This window comes from Lagopus muta, chromosome 5 (genome assembly GCF_023343835.1).
Source record: "Lagopus muta isolate bLagMut1 chromosome 5, bLagMut1 primary, whole genome shotgun sequence".
Lineage (NCBI taxonomy): Eukaryota > Metazoa > Chordata > Aves > Galliformes > Phasianidae > Lagopus > Lagopus muta.
Genome location: NC_064437.1, coordinates 4,354,971 through 4,364,416, shown reverse-complemented (window position 1 = coordinate 4,364,416; position 9,446 = coordinate 4,354,971). Strand labels below are relative to the sequence as shown.

The window sequence follows — 9,446 nt, the reverse complement described above, 5'->3', positions numbered from 1 at the left end:
TATCTGAGATTACTTTGGCCCTAGTGCAAAACCTTGAGCTTTGCTTTCTTGAACCTCATTATGTTCACATGGTCCCACCTTTCAAGTTTATTGAGGTCCCCCTGGATGGCATCCCTTCCTTCTGCCATATCTAGAAATAGATACTCTAAGCCATGGACTTGCATCCACTGTCCAAGGGAACAGCCATGCACTATCTTTCTTCTTTGGGGAGTGCTTAAACCATCGTGCTAAATGTCTTTATTGGCTTTTGAATGGAAAGTTACAACCTCCTGGTGCTTAAGTTCACAAAAAAACTCCCATTTTTGGGAACAGGAATGTTGTTTTGCTCTCGCCAACCAGATCTCTTGCTCCCACGGACAGTTTCATCACAGCTAGGCCACATGTTTGCTGTGGTGCAATGAGCAAATAGCAGGCTGGATTTCTGCAGGGCCTACAGTGTCTTCAGCTGGGCTGCTCCTCCCCTGCTCTGCCAAAGTTCCAAAGGCTTCTTTCTCCTCTTCATTTTTGTTTACGTTCCTGAGGTTTACGTTGTTTGGGGTTTGGTTGGGGCTGCCGGCTGTTTTTCTTGGAAAAAGCCATGGTGGAGCGCAGGATGTCCTTGCTGTGCTTCTTCGTGGAACATTCCCCTGCTGGAGATCACTCTGTGTTTCTTAAAAACATGGAACCAGCCCAGCAGTACCAAGCAGCCAGATAATTATGGCCAGTGGATTCATTGCTGTAGATCCACGTTGCACCCAGTTGTGACAGGTTGGTTATAAGGACAAATTTCTTCTCTGAAGGAGTGGTGAGGTATTGACACAGGCTGCTCGGGGATGTGGTGGGGTCACCATCCCTGGAGATATTCAAGAAGTGTGGAGATGTGGCACTGAGGGGCATGGTTGCTGGGAGTGCTGGGGATTGGTTGACTAGATGATCTTGGAGGTCTTTTTCAACTTGTATATGCCTGTACAGAGTATTTTCTCCATTTACTTAACATTACGGCATGTTTGCACTGCTGATCTTTGCCCTGGCTTCTCCTCGATCCCCTCTGTGTTGGCTTCTTCCAACCTGAGCACAGAGAGGTTTCTCTGGTTTATTAAATCTCCTCCTGATACAAGAGAAAGGCCCATTTTGTAACTTGTCCAGGTAGGAAAGTTTAACGTTGAAGTACCCTCATGAAACTTTGCTGAACTCTTCTGCAGAGCTGTGATTGAAATAATTCCAGCCAATTGTGAACTCTCAACAGCAGCTTATTAGATACAGCGACTGCCAGGTACATAAAATCATCCCATAGCTGGGATTAGAAGCAGAGAAAGAAACCAAAACCACCCTGTGCATTTTTTTCTCATATCTGGAGAAGGGAACAGTGGGCAACACCTGAAAATGTGAAACAAAATCATTTGAGAATGCCCTTCTATTCTTTTCCCCAAGTGTTTGGCATAATGTGACAACTGGAAAAAGCCAGCTGCAGCTTGAAATCAGACAGTGGTTCCTCACACTGAACACCACATTGAACACCATTTCAGCATCTGTGTTGGGTCACTTCAATGCACAGTTCAGGGCACTGGATGAAACTGTAAGATCTGCCACCTGAAGTCTCACTTAGGTCATTTCCTGATTTCCCAAGTGTCTATATGCAGTAATGCTCATTGAGTAGTTCTCTGAATATATTTCTGTCCACAGAAAGGATTCCTACATCATCCGCACTCAGTTTTAGGGTTTGGAACTGGATGATCTTTAAGGTTCTGTTCAACCTCAGCCATTCTGTGATTAATATCATTTCTATAAATTCAGCTATATAAATAGTTGGGGGGATAAAATGCAGATCCTTCTGTGTCATGAAGAATCTAAGTTGTCCAAACTCTTACAGTGCAGTCCCAGTTCTCTACACTTAATGTGCCATCTAAAGGGCTGTCCCCTTCCCTCCCTTTCTTGGCTGTGAACGTGAATTAATTTCCTGCATAACGACTATGACAGCAGACCTGCTATGGATAACATTAAATCCCATCCCAAGAGGTATAATGGTCTCCTCATGTGTCTTTGTATTCCACATTGCAGCCTGCAGCCTCAGCCTTGCTTGCATGACAATGCAGGATAACATCATGCCAATGATGGTGATGAAAAGTGTTGTCAGGCTGTCAGTTGCCTTTGTAGCAGCAGCTGCCACAGCCTCGTATCTCCATTTCTTCATCTGTGTATGGAATGTGGTGCTCTCCAGCAACCTTACATGGTTGTGGGTGGGCCGCAGCACAACAAGTCAATGTTAGTAGACACAACATGAATGCCAGAGAGTGCAGAAGAAACATGTGCAAAAAGCGCTCGTGAATTCCCAAAATGGCTGTTCCTCAATGGGAAGCGGGGCTTATAAGTTAAATCACCTTTTCTTACAAAAAGGATCGCCTTTCCATGGGAGGGAAATATTGACATTTCCTGGAATCATTTGAAGTTGTCATCTGACAATGAAATATTTACTAGCCCCGGTTGAAGCCTTCATATGTATATTTATATGTATATGAAAATGTAGCAGTGCTAGGAAAGAAAGCTCTTGTTGGCTGGTCCTGGCTGATTGCTGTTTTGTTCTGTGTCACTATTCCAGTGTCTTTTTCCCAGCATAGAAAAACAGCTTTGATTAATACTGTTGTAAAGGCCTGCTCAATCATGGTGAATATTTTGGAGTTACGGTACCTGCTTAGTCAAACAGAACGTGCTTCCAATTAGCGTCGGTCTGCTCTGTTTCAGAATAAATGTGTAACTCATTATCAGCTGGTATCACAGGTTTTGAACTGAAATACATCCCAAAGGAAATGTATAACAAATATTTCATATCAGTTGCATAAATCACGGTAAAAGGAGTATTACTCCTTTCTCTCCCCTTCTTGGGAGCTGTCTCCCTTAAAGCACTACCAGCCTGTGTGCCTGTTGCTGTCTGGATGCTGGATTACTTTGCCATCAAGTTTAGCTCTGCCTGCTGGTAGGTGTCACTCAGAGTCCAACCCATCAGACTGTTATCTAAGCAGCCAAGACTTTCAGAAAGAAAGAGCAATGTATTCCTTTCTGTTTTGGCTGTGGTCAGTCAATCCTAAGGTTCTTTTTCTGATCACCTCCAGATTTTTCTGTTTTCCTTAGGAATCTGAAGCAAGTCAAATTTTCCTTCTTCCTCTCTCCTTAGAGAAGAAAAATTCTGTGCTGTTATTTTTAAATGCAGGAAATGCATAAATACTCAGCACCAGAAAATACGTGTGAGTAATATGTGACCGAGAGCAAGTGAGGCAGTCAGCATGAACGTCTTTTGAGCTGCTGCAAAAATAGGAAATGCAAACCCCAAAGGGACACTTGTCCATGGAATAACCTGACATCAGGCTGTGACACATCCACACTGGGACATGCAGAAGGTGCCGTTCCCAACTGTGATGGCACTCAGAGGCTGCAGGGCTGGAAAGCACTGGGTTCTCCTTGAGAGGACAGTGTTGGAGGATGCCTAGGATATAGAAACTGGATAGAAAAGGGAAGCAAGGCTTTAAAAACAGAGTGCTGTTTTTACGCATTTTGTGAGAATGCAGGGGAGCTGATTGAAGGGATGCTACACAGACACTTTGTCCAAATCAAAGGGTATTAAATGTTTGGATGACATTCAAGTGTGTGTATTCACCGTGTCCCTTGTTGGCTTCTGGCAGCAGTGCAAATCTTGAAGAGTCCCTGTTATTAAATTATCCTTGATTCTTAGATAGGCATGGGCTATTTTGATAAAGGGAGGAGAGCTATTGTGACTTTCCTTCCTTTATTGCTCCACCCAAGATAAAGCAGGCAGGATATTTCACAGCCTACAGTCTGTACATCGTCTAGCAAAAGGTGCTGGACCTCAGGGAGCAAGGTCCCTTTTGCACTTTTTTTATATCAAAACCTGGGAAAGCTTGGCATTCTGTGATTCCCTCCTTGCCCCTACATTGCACAGTCCAAAATTCAGGTTTGGATCTTGATGTAGAACTTCCTGATGAAGATGAACTCTTGGTCTATACCTACCCTCAAGCATCATGCAAAGGAATAAATCTCTATTCAGTGGAATATAGTGCCAGATTTTTTTTAATGCTTTCTATTGATCGGATGCCAGTACAAACTACTTATATACATTCTCCATTCATAGAGTAGACATTTGTCTTCCAAATAGTTTCTACCTTTCCTTAATTTTCTCTTTCTTCCTGACCCTTCTGCAGGGTAGCCAGCAGCAGCCAGTGCTGCCTTGGCTCTTGTTTTGCAGCCAAATAATTGATTCTGGTCCATATCAAAGACAGCCTCACAGCAACCTTCAAACCCCACTCAGTCAAAATACATCCTTATCCCCTCCAAGATTCTGCTTCTGAAAACCAGTGTTAGTGCTGTTGTGAGATGACTATGATACACACCTTTTGAAATGCAGGCTTTTGGTCTCACTCCTGGCTTATCTCTGTTGTGTCTGCTCAAACCTTTGAGCTGGGCTTGCAAAACAGCCTGGGAGCTGTGCTGTGTGATCTTGCTGCCTGTTGCATCCCAGCACAATGCCTGGCAGGGGCTGCAGCCAGGTAAGAAGGAGAAGGGCTTCCACTGAGGGGAGCTGCTGCTGGGAGAAGCCACAGTTGCTCAAGGAATCTGCTTTTCATAGGATCATATAGGTCAGAAAAGATCTCTAAAGTCATCAGTTCACCCTGCCATGCCCACTGACCATGCCACTCATTTTTATACGTTTTCCTTCTGCAAGAACAGTTCTTCTGTTGGGACTTAACTAGCAGACAGAGGAGAAAGATCTCTGTAGACCTAACTTGTCCTTATATGGCCCCAGCTCTAAGAAATACTTCAGATATTTCTGGTATTGGTCACACAACATCTCTCCTGCATAGACGGAAAATGAGCTGGGGCTGGGCCAGATCCAGCCTGGATCTTGATAGCACAGATCCACCTCTATCCTTCTGGTGATTTCTCCTTGATAGCCACTCCAAAATGTTGGTTCTCTTCTGAGAAGAACAATTGTGGACATCTGAATAGTGAGAAAGCTGCCAGGACAGTCAGCCCAGGCTTGGCCAGGGGACACCAGAAAGATGATGCTTTCATATGTTTTCCCAGAAGGGCTCAGTATCAGAAGGATACAGAACTGGTACCATGTTTACCCAGGCAGCTTGAGTAATCCACTTCCTCCACCACTGCAAATCACTCTGCCAATATGGATTAGTGCCTCATAACAGGGGCACCTGCTCTGTTATCCTTTGAACAGAAAAATAGCCTTAAACCATATGAATAAACCATGTTGTTTTAATGAGACATGGAAATTAGTTATCACTGCCAAAGCACAGCTCCTTCTCTTGACGTCCTGTTCTGATTATAAGAACAGTAATTTGCCAGCTCCCAACTTCCTGTTATTAAGCCAATTGTTCAATTTTCAGAAGGATTTGGGATCACAGTCTAAAACTTCGGGGTTAATATTTTCCCAGCACAGATAGAATCATAGAATCATAGAATTGTTTGAGTTGGAAGGGATCTTTTAAGGTCATCTACTGCAACTCCCCTGCAATTATCTCCTCTTCCTCCTTCTCTTTCTTCTCCTTGTTCTTTCCCTCTCCTCATCTTCTCCTAGGGCAGGGTGCAGGGCTGAGAGCCATATGGCCCTGAGCACTGGAGAGCACCATCTGTAAGGGTCTAAGAGGTGTTCCCCCATCCAGGGAAGTCATGGAAGAATGAAGCCCCTGGCACCAAAGGCAACACAAAGAATGAATCGGCTCCGAATTTCCGAGAACACTTGCCACCACGGCCCAGGCCTTGTTTTTTCCTTAGAGGGATGAAAGACCTCTGAAAGGAGCAAACTTCTAGAAGGAAAGGCTCTGTTTTCTCTGCAAGAATAACCTACCTAGAATAATAAGATTACTGCATGTTATGAAATCTATTGAAGGAGAGAGTATTTACAGGAAAAAAGGACTTTGCATGCCTGGTTCCTATTAGGGCAGGGAGCAAAAGTACCACTGCAAAGAGAAATGCAGGTTTTCTTGTCATACTATTTATTCTGTGGCACAAGAGTGATGCTAAGCTCAGAGCTGTATTGGTTGCTCTATATGAATGATGTAGCTTCACATATCCCTGATGACAATGTCAGTGACTTCTGGAGCATCCTCAAATGCAGAGCATGTTGCATTCCACTCAGGGGCTCATGAGACTTTATAAGGTGTTTCCATTGGTCTACACACAGCATTCTCTGATATCATGAACTCTGGTAAGAGTAGCTAGCCAATGCCACGCAGTTCCATTGGTGAATACTTCAGAAATTTTTGCTGTTTGCACGGTGGACTTAGCTACTCTTGGATAAAACAGCTTCCACCTATGCCTGTTTTGTAGAGATTGTTTTTTAAAACCCTGTCGCCATTCAGTCTAAGCACCGCAAGAGATGTTTCCAAAGACACAAGTAGCTGTTCAGCTTCCAAATCCCATCAGCTCTCCAAGGGAGATAACCATGAAATTGCCCTTTGTATAGTGAATATCTTTCCCTCCTATGCTGCACTATTAGGTTTCACTTATGAGCTTCTTCTGCTGACCTCAAGTCCTCGTGGTGCTCAAGTTCCCAGCTGCTGGCAGGTCTGGCACTTGGATGGCAGATAGTGTTACCAGCTCCTGGGCACCCAGTGTATTTCACTGCTTTCACATCACTTGGGTGATGCCAATTTGTCAGTATTAAATATCTGTACTCCTGTGGTTGTATATTTGTGCAGCATCCTTATAGTAACATTATACTGGAAATCAGTGGCAGGCAGGATTCGTATTTTAAAGTTTCTCTTTGGTGACCGATAGCAAAATTCAGCTTTTCCAGTGTATTTCATTGTGCTACTTGCATAAGAAATCTCACTGACTCCTCCTTTGTTTCCTCTTATGTTTAATTTCCTATCTCAATCTGTATTCTGTCTCTTCATTCTAGGGAAATATGGATTAAATGAAAGGTATTGTATAAATGAAAGCTTTTAATTACTTTCCTGCAAGTGAGAAAATTCCCAGTTCTTGTGTTGTTTCTGCACGTGGAGCTCAGATACAGGCAGAGAGTTCTCAGTACACACAGTTCCTTTCACAGCTATAAAGCACTGCTGTTTACAGAGGTATATTTTCCCAGATCTCTGCTGTATTAATCATTGCTCTGACCCAGAAAGTTTATTCAGAAAAGCAACCATCACTGACCCTTCTTTCTGTGACGCGTTACTGAAGTGTGTGATGGAGAGGGCGAGGGCTGATGGCATGGTGGCTCACCTCGTGCTCTTATTTGCCTTAAAAGTCAGCTCTCAGCCACAACTCTGTGCTTTCAAAATGTAATTTAAGCCCATTGATCACCTCCTTCACAGGGACTGTGAGTCAGCTCCATCCAACGTGGCAAAGCTGTTTGTTTGCTCCTCTGAACAGATGTTGGAACAGTCCCTCCACGCTCCAATAAAGTATTGCAGACAACTGTGAAGTTTACTAACCCCTTGTTAAAGGAATCTCCTTGAAGTCTTTCGCTTCCCAGAAGATAAACTGCACCAATAGGGCATGCTCTGAACTACGGGCAGCCACTTCCACCAGCAAACAGGAATTTTGTCCGTAAACTTTTGCACTGGAAATCGTTGTGTCTCTGGTTTAGATCAATGACATTAAAACAAAGACAGACGGAACATTTCACTCTTATCTGGGGCTATGGTTAATTGCCTTTCTCATGGCAAACAGCCCCTTCTCTCTTTTCTTCCTGCCCTTGCCCCCCATGCTCTCTTTGGCCTCCTAAGGACAGTCTTGGTGGGTCCAGCGGAAGAGGGAAGCAGCATGGCAAGGAGATTGAAACCACTGAGTGCAGACTTGAGACGGAGGACAACAATTGAATGGGGAAGTTGATGGCTCTGCATGTGGCAGAGGGGTTGGAGATTCATGATCCTTGAAGTCCCTTCCAACCCTGGCCATTCTGTGATTCTGTGATTCTGTGACAACAAGGAGGGGTATCAGCCCATGGGTTGTTAGCATCATGGAATAATAGAAAGGCTTGGGTTGGAAGGGACTTCAAAGATCAACTAGTTGCAATCCTTTGCCTCAGGCAGGGTTGCCAACCATTCAGTCAGGCAATAGATCAAACAGCTCAGGGCTCCATCCAACTTGGTGTTGAACACCTCCAGGAATGAGGCATCCATCGCTTCTCTGGGATGTTAGCTGAGGTTGGGATGGTTGAGCCAGACAAGCTATGAGGAGCGGCAGACCAATGCTTATCCACCAGGACATGCTGGTTCTCTAAAGTTAAAGATGCACTACACAGATTATTTTCAACACCCTTCCCCAGGTTCTCATCTCTCAGTTTGTACTCTTCCAGAAATTCACACTGCAAAGGGAATTAATGTGTTTTTTTTGCTTTAAAGTTATCAGAGAGGAATGATTCTTCCATTAGTGCTTATCATTGTGTACTGCTTCAGTAAAGATTCCATATAAGCTAAGAAGAATGTCCTGAGCAGCACTGTGAGGCTGAATTGCCCAATATGTTCGTTGTCAAGAGCCAGTCTCCTGAGCAAAAATTCTAAATGCAGACTCACTATCTGCTTAAGTATTTGGTTGCATCAGGGCAGTATATTTTCCATGCTAAACATTGCTGGGTTTGTGATTTCTCTTGCCTTTCTTTGTAAATAAACCCTAACAGCAACTCTCCCTTGCCTCACTCCAACACAATGGGTGAAGCTTATTCAGCAGCAATGCTTCAGCATGATGAGGCTCCTAGTCCTTGTCTGCAACTCACTTAGAAAAGGAATCTCATTGCATGTCCATGTGCCAAGGAAATGGCTAACAGAGCAGACAGACCTTATTCAGATCAGTTCCTAATGATGAGACAGGACACGAATGGTGCATCTATAGAACTTGTATATGAACAGCACCCTTCTCTTCTGCCATGATCATTTAGCAGAAAGCCATCACTTTTCCAAAAGTGCCAACAGCTCAGCAAGCAGCAGCAGAACAGCTTATGGCATCAGCTGCACTGAGAATGGGCCTGCCCTCAGTGAGAAGCAGGCATGGGATCTGGGTGACCAAAAGGTGCAAGATTTGTCACCTGAGCTGCAGCAGCATCTGGTGTTAGTGAGAGTTTCCTATCCTCTGTGTGCAAGAGGCACTTGAGAGAGATACAGAGCAAATTATTAGCGTGGGCCATGTGCATAATAGTGTCCAGGTTGACTGGTGAAGGTTTTTCTCATTTGCAAAGTCACTCTTTCATGTGTTGGATCCTTTGAATTATGTTTGATAATAAATAGCCTAGAAAAGACGAAGCTTCTTTATTCCAGACAACAGACTCCATAAATGCATTTCTAAAATAATTCAGTGAGAGATCATCTGTTACACTTGTGCATGATGAGAAGAAAATTGTCCAAAACTTGTATTCTAATGGGGAAAAAATAATCCTTGGAAGCAGAGAGAGGGAATCTGCTGGCTAAGAGACCCCAGAAAGCTTTGAGTGTTTCAAAGGC

The 9,446-nt window shown here is 43.9% G+C and overlaps 1 long non-coding RNA gene across 3 annotated transcripts in view; it reads left to right on the top strand.

The window, feature by feature from the left end:
* The first annotated feature begins 474 nt into the window (after window positions 1-474).
* LOC125692895 (uncharacterized) overlaps window positions 475-9,446 on the top strand; it is a 49,848-nt gene continuing 40,876 nt past the window's right edge. For all 3 annotated transcript variants that reach the window (XR_007376921.1, XR_007376920.1, XR_007376919.1), the window contains exon 1: window positions 475-747. This is a non-coding gene — a long non-coding RNA (uncharacterized LOC125692895). The remainder of the gene's footprint in view (window positions 748-9,446) is intronic.